Raw genomic sequence first — 18,149 nt, forward strand, 5'->3', positions numbered from 1 at the left:
CTCAAGAAGGAAATAGAGGAAGACCTCAAAAAAATGGAAAAACCTGCCATGCTCATGGATCGGCAGGATTAATATAGTTAAAATGGCCATTTTGCCAAAAGCAATATACAGATTCAATGCAATACCCATCAAAATCCCAACTTAATTCTTCGTAGAGTTAGAAAGAGCAATTCTCAAATTCATCTGGAATCAAAAAAAAAAAAAAAAAAAAAAAAAAAAAAAACCCAGGATAGCTAAAACTATTCTCAACAACAAAAGAAATTCTGGGGGAATCAGTATCCCTGACCTCAAGTAGTATTACTGAGCAATAGTATTAAAAACTGCATGGTATTTGTACAGTGACAGGCAGGAGGATCAATGGAATAAGATTGAAGACCCAGAAATGAACCCACACACCTATGGTCACTTTATCTTCGACAAAGGAGCAGAAAACATCCAGTGGAAAAAAAGATAGCCTTTTCAACAAATGGTGCTGGTTCAACTGGAGGTCAGCATGCAGAAGAATGCGAATTGATCCATCCTTGTCTCCTTGTACTAATCTCAAATCCAAATGGATCAAGGACCTCCACATAAAGCCAGACACTCTGAAGCTAATAGAAAAGAAACTGGGGAAGACCCTTGAGGACATGGGTACAGGGAGAAAGTTTCTGAACAGAACACCAATAGCATATGCTCTAAGATCAAGAATTGACAAATGGGACCTCATAAAATTACAAAGTTTCTGTAAGGCAAAGGACACCATCAAAAGGACAAATCGGCAGCCAACAAATTGGGAAAAGATCTTCACCAATCCTACATCAGATAGAGGGCGAACATCCAATATGTAAAAGAACTCAAGAAGTTAGACTCCAGAGAACAAAACAACCCTATTAAAAATGGGGTACAGAGTTAAACAAAGAATTCTCACCTGAAGAACTTCGGATGGTGGAGAAGCATCTTAAAAAAAAATGCTCAACTTCATTAATCGTTAGGGAAATGCAAATCAAAACAACCCTGAGATTTCACCTTACACCAGTCAGAATGGCTAAGATTAAAAATTCAGGAGATAGCAGGTGTTGGAGAGAGTGTGGAGAAAGAGGAACACTCCTCCACTGCTGGTGGGGTTGCAAATTGGTACAACCACTCTGTATAGGACAAAATACATGGTATCTCTCTGAATGCAACATTTCTCTTGACTTGATCTGAAATTCCATGCTGTTTCTTCACTTTCTAGAACATAGTTCATAATAACACTCTGTCATGAATCCACAATATATTTACTTTATCCACTAATTAATTCCATTCTATATTTCTATACTGGTTCTGTAGGTTATCTAGAAAAAAATTAACAATGAAGGTAGATGTACAGGTATACCTACTGGATGACAGTGATGACTGAAGAGAATCACATGATGGATCTCATTTAAGCTCTTCTGAAGAAGCCTCCACAATCATGTCCATAGAGCCTGAACTACTTCACATTTCCACAGATTTCGTAAGGGTTGCTTTCTCTTGACATCCTAGCCAGTTATTATTTTTCTTGCTTACAGTCATTTAGAATGGAGGAGGAGACAATCCCAATAGGAGTGTATGTGTGTGTGTGTATGGTGTGTGTGTGTGTGTTTATTCTATTGTGGTGGTTGTGGTTGGTATTGTTTTTATTTTATCTTCCTGCAACTTCCATGGGCAGTTACTCTGTAATCAATGGTGTCACAAAATATAAAAATCCAAGCTCCTTCCTCCTATGCAAGGATTATAGGATTAAACCCATGTACTATTTAATGTATTCTTGATTTGCTATTTTCCTGATGGCTAGAGTAGTGAATGATATTTCATATATTTATTAGCCATCATAATTTTTAGATGATTTGTTTTCAATATATTTGCTAGTGCAGTCTTATTCAAAACAAGATTGTCTGATACTAAAGCATATTTCTGCTATATTTCTCTAAAATTTTCAAACATTTATGTATTATTTAAAGAACTTTGGTAAGTTTTTAATTGACTTTTGTAAAAAATAAAAGATGGGAATCTAAGTTACATCTTCTGTCTGTAGATAATGAGTTTTCCCAATAGCATTTCTTGAAAAGGACTTCCTTTCATTAGCATACAATTAGATCCATTGTGTTGAAACATAGGGGACCACTGACATGCATGCCAGAATACATTTTATGAGCCTTATTTCATATATACACATAGAAATAGACAACTATAAATATAAATAAAACTCAGGAATATTATGTTATTTCTTGGCTCATACAATAAGAAAGCTCACAACTTTGGTTTAACTTAGAAGCTTTTAAAGTTCCTTCTTTATTCTTTAATCTACTCTCTACAAAATGTCTGGTGAAAGTTAAAGAATTGCATATTTATTAACAAAATCCCAGAGCAGTGTAGGAAATCCTCAGAAATGGCAAGTTACTCTATCTTTGGATTTTCCTCTTTTAGATTTGTTCTTACATAGTAGAAAAATTTCCAAAGGACATCATGAATTCTGCCCTGGGAACTACGTACTACAGGAGGGAAATTAGAGATTGCGTAGAACTTAAAATTCGCAATGATTTAATGTTAGGTTTATAGCATCTCTGGTAAATAGGCTCAATAGAATCTACCAGCAAACGGTAATGCAAACTGTCAGGAAGTCATAAAAATGACAAAAAATTTCTATGCTGGCCCATCAGAGAAATTGGAAACTGAATGAGGAGATGTTTGCAGCATCATGCAGGTTCATTTGTTATGCCATCATGTAGGTAAGGAGAACATTTGAGATACATTTTCAAACAGAAATCATGTCATTTCCCCAAGTGTTTGGTTTTCTCAAGGCCGGTGATGAATCTGTTCTGATGGATATTAATACATTTATGGTAAGACACCGGAATCTTCTATAAAATTTTTATTGGATATATTCCTTATTTATACTTCAAATGTTATCCCTTTCCCCAGTTTCTGCCCCCCACCCCAGGTAACCCTTATCCAATCCTCTCTTCCCCTACTTCTATGAGGTTGTTCCACCCAAGCCCTCCAACATCCATGCCCTAGAGTCCCCTACAAGGGGCCATACATTGAGTCTTCATAGGACCAAGGACCTCTCCTCCCCTTGATGCTTGACAGGGCAATTCTCTGATACATATGCAGCTAGAGCCATATGCACCACTGAGTTGATGGCTTTGTCCCTGAGAGCTCTGGGGTGTCTGGTGGGCAGATATTGTTGTTCTTCCTATGAGGTTGCAAATTCATTCATGTCCTTTAGTCCTTTCTCTAACTCCTGTGTTGGCAACCCCATGCTCAGTCCAATGATTGGATGTGAGCATCTGCCTCTGTATTGGTAAGGCTCTGGCAGGGCCATTCAGGAGACAGCCATATAAGGCTCCTTTCAGCAAACATTTCTTGGCATCCACCATAATGTCAGGGTTTGGTGACTATATATGGGATGAATCCCCAGGTGGCACAGTCTCTGGATGGCTTTTCTTTCATTTTCTTCTCTATACTTAAGCTACATATTTGCTCCTGTGAGAATTTTGTTCCCCTTCTCAAGAGAACCAAATCACCCACACTTTTTCTCTTTCTTCTTGAGCTTCATGTTATTTGTGAATTGTGTCTTGCAGAGCCTTAGGACTAATATCCACTGATAAGTGCATACCATGTGTGTTCTTTTAGGATTCCATTACCTCACAAAGTATATTTTCTAGTTCCATTCAATTGTCTAAGGATTTCATGAATTCATTATTATCATTATTAATAGCTGAATAGTATTCCATAGTGTAAATATACCACATTTTCTGTATTCATTCCTCTGTTGAAGGATATCTGGGTTCTTTCCAGCTCTGGCTATTATAAACAGGGCTGCTATGAACATAGTGGAGCATGGGACACTAGAATATTTAAGAAACTGGGAAGAAAGTGGTCTTGTACTTCAACAGCAGTAAAGCAACCAGGATAAAAAAGCAAGTCTTAAATCACCCAAGCATGGCTTGATAATTTTCCTTTCAAATACAAAGCAGTATAATTCATGGAATTGGACAAAAATAAAGCAGATGAATTCTTGTAGTTCCAGTCATGAGTAGAAGCTAAATAATGGGAAAATGTTCAGCAACATTTCTCTCAGCATTATGTCAGGACAGTCACTCATTGTGTGTGGGGACTAGAGAAATAGAGGTTGTCATCTTCTTTGGATGCCTTGCTGCATTTCTCTAGACAACACTGAGCTTGGAAAGACTGAACTTCAGTTCTCTCTCCGGGTTTAAGATGCAGGTTTCCTTGCTAAAGTGACCTGGTTTTGTTTGTGTTTCTACAGATGCAACACATGAAGCCAATGACTATGGAAAATAACTCTATAGTCTGAATTCATTCTTATGGAACTGACAAAGGCCTGATTTCTGGTAGCCCTTGTTTGTCCTATTCTTGGTGAACTACACAATCACTGAGATGGGAAACTTGAAGTTAATGGCTCTCATCTCTCTGAATTCAAATCTGCACACACCAATGTACATTTTATCCTTAATTTAACCTTCATTGACTTCTTTTATTCATTTGTTTTACTCCTAACATGCTGATGGGATTTGTCTTAGAACACAACACCATCGGCTTCACAGGATGCATGACTCAGCTATTTCTTTCTGTCTATTTGGTAACTGAGTGCTGTGTGATGACAGCTATGGTCTATAGTAGATATGTGTCCATCTATAGGCCTCTGCTATACACAGTAGTCATGTCTCCCAGAGTTTGTTCCCTGCTAATGCTTGCTGAACATTTAATGGGTGTCTCTTCTGCTATTATCCACACAGGATGTATAATTCAGCTGATGTTTTGTGGTTTCAAACTCATCAACTACTACATGTGTGATACTTACCACTCCTTGAGTCCTGCTGTAGTAGCAGCCATGCCAATGAACTTATGAGTTCTGTTTCTGTGGCTGTTGTTGTTATATCTAGCCTCATTATTGTATCATCATATGCTTTGAATCTTCTCAATGTTATCAATTTGTCATCATCTGAGAGTTGGCCTGAAGCTCTGAGCTCATGTGGTTCTCACATTATAACTGTTGCCATGTTTTATGGATTTTGTTTGCTTGCCCATATCAAACCATCATCTGTAGAATATGTGGTTCCGAGGAAATTTTTTCAATAGTTTGTTTACACGTTTTTTGCTGCCTTTGTTTAATCCCTTCTTTTACAGCCTCTGGAACAAGGATGTCAAACTTGCTTTGAATAGAACACTAAAGAGAGTCACACTCTAAGGGAAGTGTTTGTGTTGTAGCTATATACCATATCTCTAATTTTTCTCCTTCCTGCCACTTCTCTTCGCTTTCCACTTCTCCTATGGTGCACTTTCCTTCTTTTCATTTCTTGAATATGATTACAGTAGGATATGAAAATTTTCTCATTATTATCTTTTTCTCTTTCTTCACAAAATGAAGTAACAATTTTCCCTCTCTCTGCACAGCTTTTATGTGACTGTGGCTCCACTTTACATATAGAGACTTTGTGGGGTAGTTTTCTACACATTTTCAAGTACTTATTTAGAGACAGTCATGATATGCATATATATCACTTATATATAATCATGTATATAAAATCATTTATATACATATATGTATATAAAATATGTGTGTGTGTAATTTTTATCTAATTGTTCCCCTCCAACTCCTAACATGTTCCCCATGTCTCTCTCAAATTTATGAGCTATAATTTATTTAACATATACACTGTACAACAAAGTATATTTGCATGTATTTGTGCAAATAGAGCCATTTATTTTTATTTAGGGTTACTTATATTTATATATTTTTATAGCTGACTGTTAGAATTCAAATAGCCTATGGACAAAATCATCTCAGAAGAAGACAGAGTTCTATTATACTCAGCAGCTATTCATTGTCTGTAGCTTGAGAAATTTAATCTATCCTTTTTGGTGTGTTAAATGTTGGAATTGTTTTATTTGTGCAAGTCTTTTTTAAGCAGCCATCTCCTTGAGATTTCCTGTGTATAACTCCCTGTTCTATAAAGAAGATATTATCTCAAAGCAAACATCTGGTTTCTGTGTCTTGAAATCTTTTCATTCTTTACCTCTAATGTCCTGTGAGCCTTTGGTATAGTAATTAGGGTGATTATATATTCATTGGAGATGGAAAACTCAAATGCAGTCTTTCTTTACATATTGCTCAGCTTTGGGTTTGTATAATGGTCTCTATCTGCTTCAAAAAGAAATGTCTTTAATGATGGTCAGTACCTGTGGGTATAAAAATGTATCATGAATATAGAGAGAAAATATACTAGTTTAGGAAAATCACAGTAGTAGGCTGTCCTCTTGGGTCCTTGGCTTAATCAACTAGTTGTTTGGGTAGGTTTAGAGTATCAGACATCAATTCCCTCATGACTTATGAGCATTTGACAGCTATTGGCTGGTGTCATTATTGCACCCTTAGGGATACCTTGCTATAATGGTCATTGCTATTCAAGGATTTGCAGCTAGATAGGACTATTGAGTGTTTTATACCTTGTCAGTTTATATTAAACATTTTGATACTCTGAGAGATAGTCCTCCACAAGAAAGTTCAGTTCCAGTTTTGGGAAGCATTCTTTTGAGTTGTTGTTCAAAATGGTTGAAAAGAATCCCAGTAATTTGTGGTATTCCTATGGCCCTTAGTTGACTCTAAATATTTATCAGCAAGGTCCTATTGCTTTTGACACTGTGCTCTTCAGAATTTAAAGAAATGTCCTAGAGTTGCTATTTCATTATCTTAACCTAATACTATCAATTTTTTTCTAATATATAATATCTATCCAAAAAAGTGTAAGGGAATTGACCATTTTTCTAAATAAATTCATCATTGTTTTGATTTCCTTATAGAGGCCTATAAATCCATTTCCTGTTTGGGGGTATTAATTATTTTTATTCACATTAAAAGTGAAGATAGAATATAAAAACTTTAGAGTATAAAGTCATCAATCATTTTCAGATTCTTGTAAAAAAAAATTCAGAGTCTTGTAAAGTTACTTCTTATTTGGGGTTTTAAGCCATGTGCCTTTAATGATGCTACCTATTTTTTGAAATAATATTTAATTTTTCCAGATATTTGAAGATAGATTTTAATTACCTTACTGCCCATGACTTTCTTCAAATCCATCAGATACTTCTGTGCTGACAATTCAAATAATCTAAATATAATTATCATTAGATTCATCTGTAGATTATGTATGTGGTTATTTTTTAAAAGTTTCTGCTTATTGAACAGAATATTACATATAATGCCAAAATTGCTGTTTTCCTTATTATATGACTAGAATTTTCTAATGCTAAAAATAATCCACAGCTGAGATTATATACCATTGATCAAATATATATGTATTTTAGGTACATTTTAGGTATGTTTGTTATCAATAAGTATATGTCAACATATTAGTAAATACATTAAGGCTATACTCGTGTACATGTATTTATATCTCAAAAAGGAGCAATCAACAATTTTTCTTTTAATATTAAGCTTTGTTTTTCACATTTTTTCTTTTGATTAAAAATACCTGAAATATCATTCCACATGTCACATTTTAAAATATACTGTTAAATTTAATTTTTTTCCAGAACTTTGGATGTGAAAATTGTTAAAAAAATGACTTAAGTGTACACAGTTGATGGTGTGAGAGAATAAAGGCAGGCCTCTAGAATCTCAGGTTTTCAACACTGAATTCTATGAGGAAATGGAGGTATAGAAAGAGAGTCATCACAGAACTGGCTGAACTCTTTCAAAGTTCTTCCATCATGAATCTTTTTTTTTCAATTATATCCTAAATGTATTTATTTTTTATTTTAATATTTTTATTTTCTATATTCTTTGTTTACATTCCAAATGATTTCCCCTTTCCCAGATCTCCCCTCCCCATATATCCCATAAACCTTCTTCTCTCCACCCATTTTCCAATCACCACCCTCCTTTTTCTCTCTCCTTATATTCCCCTCCAAGGCTAGATCAATCCTTTTCAGGATCAGGACCCTCTCCATACTTCTTCATGGGAGTCATTTGTTATGCGATTTGTGCCTTCTGTATTCAGAGCTTCTGGGCTAATTAATATCCACTTATCAGAGATTGCATTCCATGTGTATTCTTTTGTGATTGGGTTACTTCATTTAGGATGATATTTTCCAGATCAAACCATTTGCCTAAGAATTTCATGAATTCATTATTTTCAATAGCTGAGTAGTACTCAATTGGGTAAATGTACCACATCTTCTCTATTCATTCCTCTGTTGAACGATTTCTGGTTTTTTCCAGTTTCTGGCTTTTATAAATAAGGCTGCTATGAATATAGTAGGGCATATGTCCTTATTATATGTTGGAGAATCTTCTGGGTATATACCCAGTAGTGGTATAGCTGGGTCCTATATCCTCTTTTCTGAGGAACTGCAAACTGATTTCCAGAGTGGTTTTACCACCTTGCAATCCCAACAGCAATGGAGGATTGTTCCTCTTTCTCCAAATCCTCTGCAGCATCTGTTGTCCCATGAATTATTGATCTTAGCTATTCTGACTGATAGGAAGTATAGTCTAAAGGTTGTTTGGATTTGCATTTCCCTCACTATTAAAGATGTTAAACAATTCTTTCCAGTACCTTAAGGAAAACATTTGACTCATTCATCCTTCATAGGAGATGGTGTTCTGCTCTTAAATCAAACTCATCAGCATTTTGGGGTTATGCGCAAATAAAAACAAAAATGAATGCAGGACACATTGAAGATGAAAAACTACATTGCAGTTGGAAGATGTGAATTTAGGCAAATGAGATTCATTAATCTCTGTTTTCCCACCATAGTGACTGTGTAGTTTAACAGGATCAAAATAAGGTGCAGGCAAAACTCCACTGTCTCTGAATATTACTTCCATTGGTTTTCCTAGGCTTTGCTAGGAATGAGTGCATAGGAGTGAGGTGTACCTAACACACAGTAGAGGAAGAGCTTGTTCCCACATGGAACCTTTATCCCTACTCTCTAACATCCTTGGTGTGGATATGACTTTCTTTGAAGGCTACCAAAAGAAAATGTAATCACCAACCAAGTCACAAACCCTTTAATCTATAATCTCTCATACCTAAAAATATGCTATGCAATGGTAATACAAAGCTAGAGAGAATATCCAAACAATCTTGTTTGATTCAAGGGCACCTCATTGAATAGAAGTCATAGCTAATAATATCTCTGTGAACACGAACCAGGGATTACAGAGCTCTTAAAACCAGGGATAATGCAAATAATACTAGTCTAAAAATAATAGTAACTAAAAGTGACTCATAATGTTATTAATATTATTAGTTGTCATCAAAAAAGCTTTCTACTACAGCAGTTGGGAACAAATTCAGAGACACATTACACATAGAGTAAGAGTATCAGAAAGCAGAGTTATAAACTGGACATCTCCATAAAATCTCCTCACTTATGTATCAGAAATATCCTCAGACAAAGAGCCAGAAAAAGTGTAAGAGCCAGACAGAATGGAGGACGAAAGAAGAACAAGTTTTTCTAAGTTTATTGAGCAAAGTTCACAGATATCACAGAACAAAGTAGCAAGCACAGGGACAACACTGGTTTGCCTCCAGTTCCGTGCATATATATTCTAGCACTCAGTTCAGTATTTTTATGGTACCCCTGCATGTGTAACTTAGTGGATCTCTTACCCTTCTTGGGCCTCTTTTTCTTTTGTCAGTTTACATTTTATGATTTTGATGTAGTAGGTTCTTTGTTTGTTTGACCTCATGTACACTGGCTTTTGTTTTTTAAAAGCATATTTGTCTATAATAAGAGACAAAAAGGGAGTGGGTCTAGATGTGAGGGTCAGGATTAGAAGTGATGGGAGGAACTGAGTGGAGTACAGGGTAGTAAAATTGTAATCTATATATATTTAAAAAAGAAACTGAGTCAATATACTACAAAATATATAAAAATTTAAAATTAATAAGTAAATCAGAGCTAGACACATAGTCCAGTTTCAATTTTCATCTCCAGAACCCAAGTACAAAGTGCATGTCAAATTCATATAAAACTAGTTAAATTGCTTTATATAAATAGAGCACATTTATATGACACAAATAATTTACTTCATAATATCACTTATATAAAATATAAAATCTCATGTTTTAGGTATGAATTAAGAATGAGTAGAGAACTTATCATCTCACCAACAAAAGTAGTACATAGTAAGTTCATCCATTGATAGATAGCTCAGAAACCATGCAAAGTATAATTATAAAAAGCATTAACCATTTGTTTTAAGAACACTGAGGAAATAACAGCTTCATAATTTTTCTAAGAATTGTATTTAAATGTACTCTTATAAGTTCTTACTTTCAAAGTACTCACCCTAACAATGCACCTTGCTTTATCACCTGAGTTTCTCTGCCACAGTAATACTCATAGAATGTCTTAAAATAGTTACAGAAATCCTTTAGTGTGTCAGCTGGTGTATGTAATGAAGTGAGTTGATATTAACATAGAGCGGGCAGAGTTTATAGATACTGTTTCTTCTCCATTCCATTCTAAGGAGCCACAAGTTACCTACTACAAATGCCAATAGTACAAATCTGAGAAACAGTTTATCTGAATAAGAATGTATTATAAAGGGTAGCTAGCATTTATCAGCCAATATCATATATGATGGTTCTAATACATTGGTTATTCATTTCATTTAATTACAAGCAAGATAGCTCTTTTTTTTCTAGTTAATATCCTCTTTTTTATTGATATATTTTTAATTTACATTTCAAATGATTTGCCCTTTTCTGGGTCCCCACAAGTCCCATAAGCCCTCTTCCCTCCCCCTGTTCCTCCATCTACCCCTTCCCGCTTCCCTGTTCTGCAATTCCCCTATACTCTTGCACTGAGTCTTTCCAGAACCAGGAGCCACTCCTCCATCCCTTTTGGACATCATTTAATATGTGGATTATGTCTTGGGTATTCAAAGTTTCTAGGCTAATATCCACTTATCAGTGAGTGTATACCATGATTGATCTTTTGAGACTGGGTTACCTCACTTAGTATGATGTTCTCCAGCTCCATCCATTTGTCTAAGAATTTCATGAATTCATTGTTTCTAATGGCTGAATAGTTCTCCATGTGTAAATATACCACATTTTTTGTTTAATACGGAGCAATAGTGATAAAAACTGCATGGTATTGGTACAATGTCAGGCAAGCTGATCAATGGAATAGGATTGAAGACCCAGAAATGGACCCACACACATATGGTCACTTGATCTTTGACAAAGGAGCTGAAAGCATCCAGTGGAAAAGTCTTTTCAACAAATGGTGCTAGTTCAATTGGAGGTCTGCATGCAGAAAAATGTGAATCGATCCATTCTTATCTCCTTATACTATGATCAACCCCAAATGGATCAGGGACTTCCACATAAAATCTGACACACTGAAACTAATAGAAAAGAAACTGGGGAAAACCCTTGAGGACATGGGCACAGGGGAAAAGTTCCTGAATAGAACACCAATAGTTTACACTCTAAGATCAAGAATTGACAAATGGGACCTCATAAAACTACAAAGTTTCTGTAAGGCGAAGGACAAAATGTCAACCAACAGATTGGGAAAGGATCTTCACCAACCCTAAATCTGACAGAGGGCAATTATCTAATATATTCAAAGAACTCAAGAAGGTAGAACCCAGAGAACCAAATAACCCCATTAAAAATGGGGTACAGAGCTAAACAGAATTTTCACATGAAGAACTTAGGAGAGCTGAGAAACACCTTAAGAAAAGTTCAACATCATTAATCATTAGGGAAATGCAAATCAAAAAAACCCTGAGATTTCACCTCACACCAGTCAGAATGGCTAAGGTCAAAAACTAAGGAGACAGCAGGTGTTGGCGAGGATGTGGAGAAAGAGGAACACTCCTCCATTGCTGGTGGGATTGCAAGATGGTGCAACCACTTTGGAAATCTGTCTGGCGGTTCCTCAGAAAACTCGGCATGACACTTCCTGAGGACCCGGTTATACCACTCCTGGGCATATATCCAGAGGATTCTTCAGCATGCAATAAGGACACATGCTCAACTATGTTCATAGCAACCCTATTTGTAGTAACCGGAGACTGGAAAGAACCCAGGTGTCCTTCAACGGAGGAATGCATACAAGATAGCTCTTTTATTTAACTATATAAGTGTTTTTTGCAATCCTAAAATTGAACCACAGATTTCTACGCTAGGGAAAAATTTCTACACTGGTATAAAACCAAATCATTTTTATTAGCATGTTTTACCACTATACATAAAAAGGGATCAAAGAAGTCTGCAGTTTTGTGGTTACAAGATGGAAATCAGTATTTAAATTTCTATAGACTTGCAATTCTTGTAGTAAATTTTTGTATGATTTTACTCAATGCTCTCTGTTTATTACTGTAATCATTGGAAAATTTCAAATGTCAAGATGGCATGTCCCTGGACATTTATTTCAGAGTTATTATAAGGATAGTGAGTAGAATAAGAAAGGAGACCAGTCACAAATCTGTCTGGAGGCTCGGGTATTCCTCCTGAGAAATTCTATCATTTCTAAATACTCAACACTAGTTATCACACTGGATGCAAACACAAGCTCAGTGACATCTCTTGAGGGTTCACCCAGCATCCGAAGAAGTCCCATAGCAAAGAGAATAATTTCCTGGACTGCCAATGAATTTTTTTTTCAAAAATCCGGATCTTAAGGTACAATTTTCATTTAACTCAAGTGATGTTTCAGAGAGTCTAGAGATACTTATTTTCTTTTGTTTATGAGAAAATAAATATCTGGTGGAATTCTCAAGTACAGAACATGTTCCTTCCTATTATCCTACTCCTAGCAAGCAAGAGGAATAGTCATGCTAGTAATTATAACCTGCTTCATTATGGTTACCTTAAACCATCTCTGGACAGCGAGGAGGAGACATCATGAGTTTTGATAGTAGATAAGGCTCTAGAAAATCAAGTTGAACAGTAAATGATCCTTACTTTTTCACTTTCTCTTCAAACCACTGTGTGTTAGGTACACCTCACTCCTATGCACTCATTCTTAGCAAAGCCTAGGAAAACCAATGGAAGTAATATTCAGAGACAGTGGAGTTTTGCCTGCACCTTATTTTGATCCTGTTAAACTACACAGTCACTATGGTGGGAAAACAGAGATTAATGAATCTCATTTGCCTAAATTCACATCTTCCAACTGCAATGTAGTTTTTCATCTTCAATGTGTCCTGCATTCATTTTTGTTTTTATTTGCACATAACCCCAAAATGCTGATGAGTTTGATTTAAGAGAGAACACCATCTCCTATGAAGGATGAATGAGTCAAATGTTTTCCTTCTGTTTTTTTGTAAACTCTGATTGTTATGTGCTGACATCCATGGCTTATGATCACAGTCTGTGGCCATCTGTCCTTCCCTCCAGTACAGCACTGTCATGTTCCCCAATATCTGCTGTCTGCTGGTTTCTGCGTGTTACATGATAGGTTTTACTTGGGCCATGATTCACACAGGATTTATAATTAGGCTCAGTTTTTATAAATGGAATATTATCAACCACTACATGTGTGGCATCTCCCTCTCCTTTGGATTTCCTGCAGTAATTTGTGAACATGATCTTTATGTCTTTTTTCTTTCTCCCTTCCTTCCTTCCTTCCTTCCTTCCTTCCTTCCTTCCTTCCTTCCTTCCTTCCTTCCTTCTTTTTTTTTTGTTTCTTGCTTTTCTTTGACAATTTTGCTTTTTTTTTTTTTGCTTGTTTTTTCCAGAGACAACAGGGAGTTTCATTAACTAAGTTACTTAGATGAGATAAAAGAAGACAAAGTGGCAGGGCGGTGGTGGCACACACCTTTAATCCCAGCACTTGGAAGGAAGAGGCAGGTGGATTTCAGAGTTTGAGGCCAGCCTGGACTACAGAGTGAGTTCCAGGTCAGCCAGGGCTACACAGAAAAACTCTGTCTCAAAAAGAAACAAACAAACAAACAAACAAAAAACAAAAAAAAAACAAAAAAAACAAAAGCAAAAACAAAAAAAACAAAAAAACAAAAAAAGAAGACTAAGTGTAGATATAATATAGTTACCAAATTTTCAAGATTGTTTTCTGTTCTTTAGAATAGATTGTTATTCAAGACTTATAATATCACATTTATAATGAAATTCTTTACTTTATTCAGACTTCTTCTCATTTATCCTTAGGTCTATGATTGTTATGTAAATAATGTACTTAAATTCCTGGCAAAAGAAGACAGGGCAATTTATTTCCTCTGTACTTTATGTATGATCGATACAGTTTTGTAAGAACAATGCATTTGCTTCCTATATAAAACAAGCCACAGCTGTGCTTAAGTGTTTGGATTAAATTGTAAACATACTTTTGTTTGAGATTGATTTTCATGTCCAAGAGTAATATGGATATCTATATTGTTATTTCTATAAGTAACTAGACAAAGAAGTAGTTATATAACACTTTTAAGAGCACACAGCCTATGATTCAGAAACTAGGATCATACTCATTGTGTATAGCTGAGGAAATACAAAGGCAGATGATAGGAAAAAAAACAGGCAGACCTTATGCAGAGTTGTTTCATAATCATTTTAGAAGTTGTGTTTCTGTCAATAAACAGACTCAGTGATGGTGCCTTAATATAGAGAAAATAAAAATATTTAGAATTCATTTTAAAAATGCAAATGTTTTTACAGCATCCTTTTTCTAGGATGGTAAGACTGCAGAGATTGTAAAGGATTTTCCAATGAGTCATGTTCTCTTAGTTAAATGTGCATTCATGTAGCCTGTCTCATGTGACATATTTATTTATAGAGAAAAATGACTTAGACTGACACACACAAAGCAGTTAATTGTATTGTGCAATATATCATTTTGTGTGTCTTCATATTACCAGAATCAGTTCAAAACACAAAATTTTTCATATACATGATAAGACTTTTTCTGGGGACACAAGTATATACATTTCATTATTCTAATTAGGATATCAACAACAGATCAAAGAAACAAGTGAACCCAAGTCAAGCTGGTAAACCAATGTATTTGTTGGGATTGCTCACTGGAGTGTAGATGATGGGACACTGACAGGAATATGAGAGACACATGTACAGCTACATCACTGATAATTCCTGGCCATGACAAGAAATTGCTCACTAAATCCCCAAACTGACAGGCAGTCAAGTCTATGTAGAGCTTTCTTCCTTTTGGGACCACTTACTTGCAACCGTTTCATGTGGCATCCAATTGTGAATATTATGAGCTTCCTGATTATTAGGAGCATAGCCTTTTCCACAATGAGAGACTGCTTATTAGAGGAAATACTATAAAAAACGGTGGGTATGAGTACTCTGATGAACTTTTAACTGTGATTCTTTTATTTATCTTGAACATAATATTTGAAAATTCTTAAATATTTCTTTGGAAATATAGCCTGAAAAATCATTATACCAGTTAAATCTTTGAATCAATTTGATTAAAATTATTTGTAATAGAGTTAAGAATTTTTAGTTATTATAATCTTTATATTACTTTAAATGTGCTTAAAGCTGATGCCTCAAGAATATTTTATTTCCTGAATTCTGTACTTTACCCCTGACACCTGAATGGAGGTAAGTAGCAATGGGGGATGGGAAACTGGAGGTAGCCAATAAAAAATCCCAGATTCCAGGATGTTAGTGGTTCCCAGGACCTAACATGAATAACATTAGCCAAAATGCCCAACAGAAGGGAGAGAGAACCTGTAGAAACTCTATTCAGTGGATTGGCACGACCTGCATTTGAGGGATGACTCCACCCACCCATCTCAAAAATTTTAATCCAGAATTGTTCCTGTTTAAAGGAAATGCAAAGACACAGAGTAGAGTTGAGACGGAAGGAAAGACCATCCAGATGTCACCCCAAGTAGTGATCCATCTCATCTGCAGATACCAAATCCAGACACTATTACTGATGCCATGAAGGGATTGATGACAAGAGTCTGGTATAGTTGTCCCCTAAGATGTTTTGCCAGCGCTTGAACAATACAAATACACATTCTTGCAACCAACAATCACACTGAGCGTGGGGACACCAATAGAAGAGTTAGAGGCAGGCCTGAAGGAGTTAAAACAGATTGTGACCCCATAGGAAGAATACAATCTAGTAAGCAGAAGATGCCCACTCCAGAGAACCCAGGGACTAAACCACCACCCAAAGTGTTTGCATGGAAGGATCTATGGCTCCAGCTCTGTATGTAGCAGATTATTGCCTTAGCATGTATCAATGAGAGGTGAAGCCACTGGTCCTATGGAGACTTGATGTCCCAGCTTAGGGGGATGCTAGGTCAGTGAGGCAGGAATGGGTAGGTGTGTGTGTGTGTGGGTGCCTGGGTATGCACATTCATAGAGGCAGAGTAAGTAGGGTTGGGATAGTGGGGCTCTGGAGGGGAAACTGGGAATGGAGGCATCTGAAATGTAAATAAATAAAACAACCAATTGAAAAAAGAAAAACAGAATATTCTATGCTTTTTAATTCTTTTTCTTTACTTCAAAGATTTGTGAAAATTGTTTGAAAAGTACTTACAGCTGGGTAGTGTTGGAACATGACTTTAATCCCAGCACTTGAGAGGCAGAGATTGGTGGATTTCTGAGGCCAGCCTGGTCTACAGAGTAAGGTACAGGACAGCCAGGGCTAGACAGAGAATCCCTGTCCCAAAAAAGGAAAGAAAGAAAGAAAGAAAGAAAGAAAGAAAGAAAGAAAGAAAGAAAGAAAGAAAGAAAGAAAGAAAGAAAGAGAGAGAGAGAGAGAGAGAGAGAGAGAGAGGGAGGGAGGAAGGAAGGAAGGAAGGAAGGAAGGAAGGAAGGAAGGAAGGAAGGAAGGAAGGAAGGAAGGAAGGAAGAAAGGAAAAGAAAAATACTTACATACACGTATTTTTATAGACATGTACGATTCCTTAAGGACACAGGGTCAGGTATATAAAACCCAAACCTAAAATGTGCTTAACAACAAAGTATATGTTGAGTTGTAAGTTCAAGATAGGAACTGTCATCTGAGTGTTCTTATCTGGTCATCAGCACAGCCTGGAGGCTCCGTTCTGTGAATTAAATGGGCTTGTTTATTTCTTCCATTTTCATGTGTACATAGTGTTCATATGAGTGTTTGCACACACAAAGGTTGCATGTACATGTTTGTGAATGAATATGCATGAGGTTGATATCATAGCTTATGCTCTAAGATCAAGAATTGACAAATGGGCCCTCATTAAACTACAAAGTTTCTGTAAGGCAAAGGACTTTGTCAAAAGGACAAATTGGCAACCAACAAATTGGGAAAAGATCTTTACCAACACTACCTCCGACAAAGGGCGTATATCCAAGATATACAAAGAACTCAAGAAGGTAGACTCCAGAGAGCCAAATATCCCCCTTAAAAATGGTGTGCAAAGTTAAACAAAGAATTTTCACCTGAGGAATATCGAAAGGCTGAGAAATACCTAAAGCAATGTTCAACATCCTTAGTCATCAGGGAAATGCAAATCAAAACAACCCTGAGATTTCACCTCACACCAGTCAGAATGGCTAAGGTCAAAAAGTCAGGAGAAAACAGGTGCTTGTGAATGAAGAACCTTCCTCCACTTTTGGTGGGATTGTAAGTTGGTACTACCACTCTGAAAGTCAGTCAGGTGGTTCCTCAGAAAACTGGGAATGTTCATCTTTATCCACATCCTTGCCAACACCTGCTGTCTTCTGAATTTTTAATCTTAGCCATTCTGACTGGTGTAAGGTGAAATCTCAGGGTTGTTTTGATTTGTATTTCCCTAAAGACTAATAAAGTTGAGCATTTTTTAAGATGCTTCTCAGCCATCCAAAGTTCTTCGGGTGAGAACTCTTTTGTTTAGCTCTGCACCCCATTTTTTCATAGGGTTTTTGGCTTTCTGGGGTCTAACTTCTACAGTTCTTTGTATATATTGGATATTAGCCCTCTATCTGATATAGGGTTGGTGAAGATCTTTTTCCAATTTGTTGGTTGTTGATTTATTCTTTTGATGGTGTCCTTTGCCTTACAGAAACTTTGCAATATTATGAGGTCCCATTTGTCAATTCTTGATCTTAGAGCATAAGCTATTGGTGTTCTGTTCAGGAACTTTCCCCTGTACTGATGTCCTCAAGGGTCTTCCGCAGTTTATTATCTATTAGCTTCAG

The 18,149-nt window shown here is 36.2% G+C and overlaps 1 pseudogene; it reads left to right on the plus strand.

Moving 5' to 3' along the window:
- Positions 1-4,282: 4,282 nt before the first annotated feature.
- LOC127688738 (olfactory receptor 143-like) lies at positions 4,283-5,215 on the plus strand (annotated as a pseudogene).
- The last annotated feature ends 12,934 nt before the right edge of the window (positions 5,216-18,149 follow it).

This window comes from Apodemus sylvaticus, chromosome 7 (assembly GCF_947179515.1).
Source record: "Apodemus sylvaticus chromosome 7, mApoSyl1.1, whole genome shotgun sequence".
Classification (NCBI taxonomy): domain Eukaryota; kingdom Metazoa; phylum Chordata; class Mammalia; order Rodentia; family Muridae; genus Apodemus; species Apodemus sylvaticus.